This window comes from Phodopus roborovskii, unplaced genomic scaffold (assembly GCF_943737965.1).
Source record: "Phodopus roborovskii unplaced genomic scaffold, PHOROB, whole genome shotgun sequence".
Taxonomy (NCBI): Eukaryota; Metazoa; Chordata; class Mammalia; order Rodentia; family Cricetidae; genus Phodopus; species Phodopus roborovskii.
In genome coordinates, this window is record NW_026126051.1 from 147143 (window position 1) to 156459 (window position 9317).

Genomic DNA, 9317 nt, shown 5'->3' on the forward strand with positions numbered 1-9317 from the left:
CTTTCAAGTTAGTGCTAAATGAAAAGCACCAGGTATTAGAAAATAAAACTATTTCTTATAAGCATGAATTGTGCAAGGTTGGTAATACACTGGCATAAACAAAAACAAAACAAAAACAGACAATTTTAGAGCCAAGACATGGCAGAGTCCCTCCCTGTGATGGCTACAACTGTTTATTTTTATTTCATGCCAGTCCAGGAGAAAACAAAGAGGGAAGTGAATGAGCTAGAATCCTTTCACCTGAACAGTCAGTGTTAATATGTTCCCCAAGCCTGTTTCTCATCTGTTCTCTCCCTTTCCCAAGTGATCTATTTGAAGTCCCCTTTGATATCTATGAGAGTGCCATGCAAGAAAAAGGAAATGAGACGCTAGAGAGCTATAGCCACCACATAGAAGGGTTTGCATTAGAATTGAATTAGCAACACATGGCTTCAGAAAAGCTACTTAGTAGCGAACAGAGGTTTCCATTCAGAGTACAAATAAAGCATGAGAAAACCAAAATCTAGAGAAATGACATATTCACAAAACTAGTTGGAAGAAGATACAAGACTATAGTTGAAGTATACTTTCTAGCTCTAGTTTATTCCCCATTCTGCCACTTTACTGCTAAGTACTAGGTATCTAAATTATGGGTTCTCAATGCAGGGACTGTGAATGCACTGGAGGAGGAAAGAATTCTTGAATTACATGCAAAAACATGCATATGTTCAATATGTACATTTTACTAAAGAGAGGGTACATAGTTGTAATCAGATTCTAAAAAAAAAAAAAAAATCTCCATGTCCCACTGCACTGTCCTAAATTAATAAAGATATCAGTGGGAGAGAGATCCTGGTGCTAATGAACAGTCAAGAACTCATAAATCATTTTTTATCTAAGGGGTCAAAGATACTTCTAAATACTGATTTCTTTATTCCAAGCTTAGTGCCTACTTCTGTTTACCTATTCTTTATTCATCTTTTCACTCATTAATTTTTATCCTGGAAACATATTTTTAAGAAGAACCAGGAAAGAATCTCTCTGCACTGTGCCCTTGTTGCCAGGAGGAATACCAAAATAGGACAGTACTTTCAATGTCGTGGCAGTCTATCACTGGTTTCCAACCTTCCTGATGCTGTGACCTTTTTTTATGCTGTGACCTTTTAATGAAGCTCCTAAAGTTGTGGTGGCTTCCAAACACAAAATTATTTTCATTGCTACTTCATAACTGTAATCTTGCTATTGATATGAATTGTAATGTACATATATGTGTTTTCTGATGGTCTTAGTCAACCCCTGTGAAAGGTCATTTGATCCCTGAAGGGATGGCAACCCACAGTTTGAGAACCACTGGTCTATATAGCTTCAAAATTAGAGTAAACAGAATTGGCAGATATACACAGAGTGAAAACCTGACAAGTCTACAAGTAGATGTGTGCCATGTCACAAAGGAAAAGAACAGCCTAGATCCAGGCTATTTGGTTAGACGCTCTTTGGCAACAGCATATTATATCCCAGAAGAGCCTGCTCCCAAGTGAGTCATATCTCAAACTGTATAACAAACTTATTTGCACATACTTGCTGTACTGACAGCAAAAATAGACAAGGAGTTATGATCATCTTGAAAATACTGAGAGTGGAAAATCAGAAATGATTACCATGGACAGACAGGTACATTCAAAGATAGGTGCCTAGTACACAAAGCAAATAACAGTCTAAATATCTTGACTACTAAACGGAAGCTAGACATAGTATAAGTTGATTGAGGAAGCCTTTGTTAACTGTCTTTCTAGTATAAACTTAAAGCATATGGAATCCTTCTGTGATTCCCTAAGGTAATGCTCAAAGAAACACAGATTAATCTTCCCTACAAATAAATCACTGAAAACTCATCCATGACACTTACAGCATATTCTGTCAAGCCATGGAAAGTTATGACTTCTGAGATAAAGGAAGACAAGCTCTACTTTATACATATCCTACAAGGTTCAAGGACTATATATGTTTTGGGATCTACAAAGTGCTTTGCCTAATTCCTACAGAGATGGCTCTTGTCAAACCCACTTCTCAAACCCATTCCAGGCTAACTCCTGAGAGAAACTCATAGAAATTTTCTTGGTCAAAAGCAATGTTCTTGATTTTTCTGCTATGACTCCTTAAATGTGTTTCTCTCAGCTTTTTCCAATATTCTCTCAACACAACTTTTTCAAATTTCCTGTGCCTGCTGTACCAGAGTCACCAAGATAATTGCCATGATGCCTCCAAAGAAGTGGGGATGACTAGACAGAACTGTTAATAACCCTTTGTCTCTGCTCCACATACACACAGATAGGCAAGGTACATATACAGATACACATACACAAGTCTATACACAAGTAAACAACACCTTATGGCAAGTATTTAAGTGTACATGAGTGTACTATATATTTGTGTGCACATTTAGTGTATGTATGCACACAAATTTGCATAGCATTTTTATAATATGGTTAGCAAATGTGAGGGCATTAAAATACCTTTGGCAGCCTGGTCCCTTGTGTTTCATGAACATAGGCCAAAAAGCTGTACATTAAATCCCTACAAAATGTTATTTTCACCTTCTGTGTACCCCATATATATTAACACATCTGAGAGCAGCTAAACAATACACTTTAAAGACAAGAAATCCAAATGTGTAATTTACAAATTGCTACTGAACACCTCCATGGTTGAAAACTGCATTTGATGAAATTTTGCAAGTCATGAGTAATAATAGCAGAGACCCAAAATGACAGAAATTTCTTCCAAGTTCTAAAATTGTGAAAATTTATTCGCAATCACTGATTGGTGATCCAGAGAATGGGAAAAGAGGACAGAAATAAAATAAGAACATAGGGAAGGGGCTGGTCACTCCATCTTGCCAACTTATAGTCTTGGAAAAGAGTGAATATTTTTCATTTAACTATAACATTATTGGTGAAAAAAATCAGTGAATGGCATATGCCTCAAGGAAAGGAGATATTATTATAGAAGACTGGTCATTTAAAAAAAATGTCTCTAATACAGTCTCTACACCTAAGGCTCAGGGAGCATCATGGAAGAGGGGTTGGAGAGAGTCTAAGAGCTCTAGCAGAACTGGAGAACTGCTGCAAGATCATGATTTCTGGACATGACTGAGATACTGCACCTATGAAATCTCAATATGGTTGCATGCATAAGACTACAGATTCCATAACAGTTGACATACCAAAATTGGATAAAAGAATATTTATCAAGGTCCTGCCCTAGAAGAAAAGTCATAGGCAGTCAATGGCTGCTGAGGAAGGAGAACCAGTTTTTTTTTCAGGGTCAAACATTCAATCCTAAATGGCCAGCCTTAATATACAAATGGAAAACACTAATTGGACCTGATAGGATGTGTACATACATACACACATATATATTTGAGGAGTTGAGGATGGGAAGAGATGGGGAGAAATTGTGCAAATACAGAGTACTCATGCATAAAATTCTCAAAAATATATAAAATGTAATACATATAAAAATGAAAGGTGAAAAAAATTACATTTAAGAGAAACAGCACACATGCAACACAGATATTTATGACTAGAAAACTCTAACTCACCAAGACAGTTGTGGAAGTGGATATTATGAAGGTCCCTAGTGTAGTCCCTCACAAAACAAATACACAGATATATCTATACAGTGTAGCCTAGGCTAACCCCAAACTAACATCAGATTTCCTACTTCAGCCTCCTGAGTTATAAATTTATAATGTGGGAGGGTGTGTATCACCTTTTTATTTCCATATACCTGGGAAAAAGCATCTATTGGGAAGTTGAAGCCAATCATATTTGTAAGAAATGATAGAGTATGTGACCTAACAGTAGTGAAAATTTTCATGTTCCACTACAAGATAGGTAGAAATACTCAAACTGTCAAGACAGCTAAAGGTGCTTGCTGCAAGACTGAAGGTCTGAGCTTGAACCTCAAGGACCTACATAGTGTAAAGAGACAACCAACTCCATAAAGTTGACTTCTGATCTCCACACATGTACCATGACATGTGTGTGCCTCCCAAACAAGACAAATAAATGACAAACAAAATTGTAAAGATATTAAAGCCTCAATATTTACTTTTTAATTTTTTTTTACTGAAAATGATTTTTTTCATACAGTATATTCTGATTATGGTTTCACCTCCCCCTTCTCTCAATTCCTTCACAATTCTACTACCATCCAGATCCACAACCCTTTTCTCTCTCCATAGAAAACAAACAGACATTTAAGTAATAATAAAATATAATACAATAAGATAAAACAAAATTAAATTAATTAATCTGGACTTTTTAAACTAACTAAAAGGACACTGCATTTTCTTTATTTATTGACCAATAATTCCTCTTCAATAACTTCACACAGAATAAGTCAGACTCTTGTCTTATGGTGTCTGATTCTATATTTTATTTACCCATTATCCTGGATTCGTTTCATAACTTAAAATATATGAACTGACTTACTTAATTGATAGGTTAAACAAGAAAAATGTCACCACTTTCTTAGTTCTCTTTTTTAGTATTAATTAAATTCATTCTTTTATTTTACATCCTGTCCTCAGTTACCCCTCACTTCTCTCCTCCTATTCCCTTTCCCACCCCACAACCAATCTACTCCTCCTCTGTTTCTTGTTCAGAAAGGTAGACCTCCCATGTGTGTCAACCAAGCATGGCTCATCAAGTTGAAGTAGGAATAAGCTCCTCCTCTAACTTAGTAGGAGGAATAGGTTCCCAAGAATCAACAGAAGTGTTAGGTATAGGCCCTGCTTCTGCCACTACAAGTATCACAATTAGACCAAGCTACACAACTGTCAAATATACATCAAATTTCTCTTATTCATTTAAATATACCAGTGCTTCAAAGCTGTAGAAAACTACCTCTACATGGTACATTTATATTTTTAACACTGAAGGTAACATCTGTTGATAAATATAAACAACAAAATAGCCATAATTATTAAATATTTCTTTGGTTGTATAATTTCTTTTATTTTTCATTTTATTATATTTTATTATTTAAAGTAATTTTTAAGCATATTCTTCCCCTCCCCCAAGTTCTTCAGGTTCACTCCCCCTCCTTACACAACCAACTTTAAGGGTTTTTTGTTTTAAACAAGCAAAAGCTTTTTTAAATTTTTTTAAAATTTTAATATGTGAAAAACAAAACAGAAGAAACTATACCAAATATTTTGTTATGTTTAAAAAGATCTCCTCCCCAGACATAAAATTTCTCAAATACCAAAATATGTCTCTTCTTTTACTATCAACCCTTATGAAAGAAGCTCTTGAAATTGCATATTAATTTATAAAGCTGGTGGCTAAAACATGGTTTTCAATTTGTATCCACAACAGTAGATCTTGAGACCATTTGTCTCAGAGTAACTACATATGCACTTCTCAGAAAATTTCTTATCTATTTTTTCTGGAAAGATCACAGTTTTGCCAATTTTCCACTTGTGTTTCTTTATACTAGGTAAATATATGATTATGTTAGCAGTAAATTATTTTTTAACTAGGAAAATATATCCAAACACTAGAAAACATAATTAGTTAAGCTTGGTCATTTCTGAGACAGATAAGCACAAATCCATGCAAGAACAAACAGTGCACCCTCCAACTTGACAATGTGTAAGTCATATCACTTTTATCTATGACAGACAGCACTTGCTCAGATGAGATTTAACAGAAAATTTACCTAGAACAATTTCCCACAAGAAGTCAAAACACTTTCTAGCAATAAACATTAATAAACCCTTTACTAAGGAGCTATTTATTGGCAGGTAATAGCTGCTGAGAAGAAATGGTTATTTATTGAGCATGTGATCAATGACAGGATTAAAAGTGCTCCAATGGATGACCCATGCCCATGTACATATGGGCAGAACTAATTGAACTTAGTGGGTTATCAAAGAAAATTGCAAGATGTTGGGGGAATGGGTATTGCAACAATAGAGAGGATCTGGAAGGGAAAGCAGAGGTGGATATGATACTATTCTATTGAATATAGGTACTAAATTCTCAAGAACAAGAACAAATGTAATAAAAACAGACAGGTAACAATAGTGGTACACACCTATAATCTCACCATTAGGGAGGCTGAGAATTCCTATGAATTCAAAGCCAGTCTGGGCTATATAGATAGTCTATCTTAAAAATCAGAAAAAAAATGAAATAAACTTTATTTTGGTTCAAGGAGTATGTGTGTATGTGTGTGTGTGTGTGTGTGTGTGTGTGTGTGTGTGTGTGTGTGTGTGTCCTGTTGCTCCATGATGGCTAAGGCCTTCTGTACATCAACATGCATAGATGTTTCTGCTACTAATTTGTCTATACACAGATGAAAACCTCCTAGTGTTAAACAAATAATTGGTCTAAAAAAGCCATGCACTTATACTATTGAGGCTAAAAGACATGAGGGAAACTTCAGCATTGTTTTTCTTTTAAGTAAGTTCAATAAAAAATCAATGTATTAAAAATGACCCATTATTTTCAGAAATAATTGTTCCATATTTATACTACTTGAATTTCCTCAGTGCCTAAACACATGTATCTACATTGTTCCACATCTACCAACGCAGAAATAAAATAAATAGTTAAAACCATTGCAGTAATGACTGACAATCTCACAGTTCCTCTTCACCTGACTACCTTTCAGCAAAGAGCCATATTTTGTGTTTGCACATAGAGTTTATAGACTGCAGCAGCCTCCAAACCATTTAGTACACAAACCGTAGGAAATGACTCATGCAGAGGAGAGCAAGAAAAGAGATACCATAATAGAGGGAGACATTATAGGTTGGTTTTATGAGAAATCTGGCTCTAGAGAAATATCCAGAGATCTGAAAGGATGACCCCAACTAACAATCTAAGCAATAGTGGAGAGGCTACCTTAAATGCCCTTCCCCTATAATGAGATTGATGACTACCTTATATCCCATCCTAGAGCCTTCATTCAGTAGCTGATGGAAGCAGAAGCAGACACCCACAGCTAAACACTGAGCTGAACTCCTAGAATCCAGTGGCAGAGAGGGAGGAGTGTTGAGCAGAGGGGTCAAGACTAGGCTAGAGAAACCCACAGATACAGCTGACCTGAACAAGGGGAGCTCATGGACCCCAGTCTGATAGCTGGAAAACGAGCATAGGTCCGACCCAGAACCCCTGAACGAGGGTATTAGTTAGGAAGAATGGGCATTCTATAGGGCCTCTGGTAGTGGATCAGTATTTATCACTAGTATAGGAATGGACTTTGGGAGTCCATTCCACATAGAAGGATACTCTCTGCCTAGACATATGGAGGAGGGCCTAGGCTCTGATCAAAATGTTATGACAGGCTTTGAAGATTCCCTCATGGAAGGCCTCACCTTTCCTGGGTAGCAGAAAGGAGATGGGATGGGGGGGGCACAGTAGGGTGCTTGGGAGGAAGGGAAGGAGAAGAAACTGAGATTAATATGTAAAACAAGGTTGTTTCTAATTTAAATTTAAAAAAACACACAGTGACTCCTTCATTGACAATCTACTCATATTAAAATCTTATCTCCCAATTGACTTTTACATTTTTGATCTAGGTTTCAGATCCCAAGTGTAAGGGCTAGGGAGATGGCTCAGTGGATAAAGTGCTTGCTACACAAGCATATGGCTGTTAGCTTGGAGATTTGGTAGATTCCTATGAGTGGGAGCAAGTGTGTCTCTGACTCTTTTGTCTATTCTCTTCCTCTGTTTAAGTTACTGAAAAGGGAGTGGACCTGTGGGAGAGGGGAGATTAAAGGGAGATTGGAGGAGAAGAAGGAGGAGAAACTGTAGTTGGGATGTTATGAGAGAAGAATCTATTTTCAATAAAAGATAGAAAAAAATATGCTGAGTTCATATCCACAGAATCCAGGCAAAACTGAACAAAGTTTTACTTTTTACTCCTATGGCATGATGGAAGTCAGAGAAAAGAGAATCCTCAGGCTCACTTCTCAGCTAGTCTGTCATATCTGGCAGTATTTAAAAAGAGACTGTCTCCATACCTAAACACTGAGTCGAACTAGAATCCAGATGCAGAGGGAGAGGACAAGACAATGTTGCAGAAAAACATAGAGACAGCTGACCTGAATAAGGAGGAGCTAATGGGCCCCCAGACTGATAGCTGGGAATCAGGCATTGGACTGACTCAAGCCCCCCTGAATATGGGTCTCAGATAGAAGGACTGAGCAGTCTAAGGGAACAGTCTAAGTGGAAACAGGATGTATCCCTGGTGCACAAAAGGACCTTGCAGACACATCCCCCATGGAGGGATACTGCCTTAACCTAGAGACAGGAGAGACACCCTAGTCCCTACTTCAAATGACTTGACAGATATACATGACCCTGCCTAGATGGCATTGCCCTACATGTGGAATTGGGGTCGGGGGGATGGGAGGGGAGTGTGGTCAGGGTGCATGTGAGGGGGCAGAGACTATAAGTGAGAGAGAGGGAGGGAGGAAGGGAGAGGGAACTGGAATGGACATGTAAAATAAAAAATAAATTAATTAATTAAAAAAGAGACTGTCTCAAGCAAGGCAGAAGGTGAGAACAGACACCTTAGGTTGTCTTCCATCCCCTACATGCATGGACATCCAGAATACACCCACTCTGCCTTCTTCAAGCACCAATGTGCATATACATACATACACAAACATAATTTTTAAAATTCCAAAAGTAAAAGATTTTAAACTTTCTGCTTTCATCTATCTTTGTAGCTCTTTTATTGACATTTCACAGTCATATATGTTTGTGAGATGCATTGTGGAATGATGAAATCAAACAAAATTGTATATCCAAAGCCTCAAACACTTATCCTTCTTTATTCCTGTTGCTTTCACATTTTTATGCATGTGTCAAATCTCCTTATAGATTCACACCAAGGGTGAAATAGCAGTAGGCCAAAAAAAAAAAAAATGAGTTGGTATCTTTATTTTCTTTCTCCACATCCAGATATTTAAATGTTCTTTGACAGAAATTTGTATGTATTTTTGCTGCTGTTTTATTTTGTGTTTACCAGATGACCACCAAAAAAAATGTATATAACTCAACATCTACAGACTGCAGTTTGGGGTTTTTGTTTGTTTAACAGCCAATATCTTTTTAAAAAATAAAACTTTCATCTGGTTCCCTCTTTAGTTTAATGGCCACAATAGTCTTCCTCTATCTCTAAAGAAAGAGAATCCCTTTTACTGAGTTTATTTTAATGCACTAAAGCAAGTGAACCAATAAAATTAGAATATCAAGCATACAAACTCACAGACCATTTATATAGTCAATAACAGTCTAGCAAAAGTTTCACCTCTC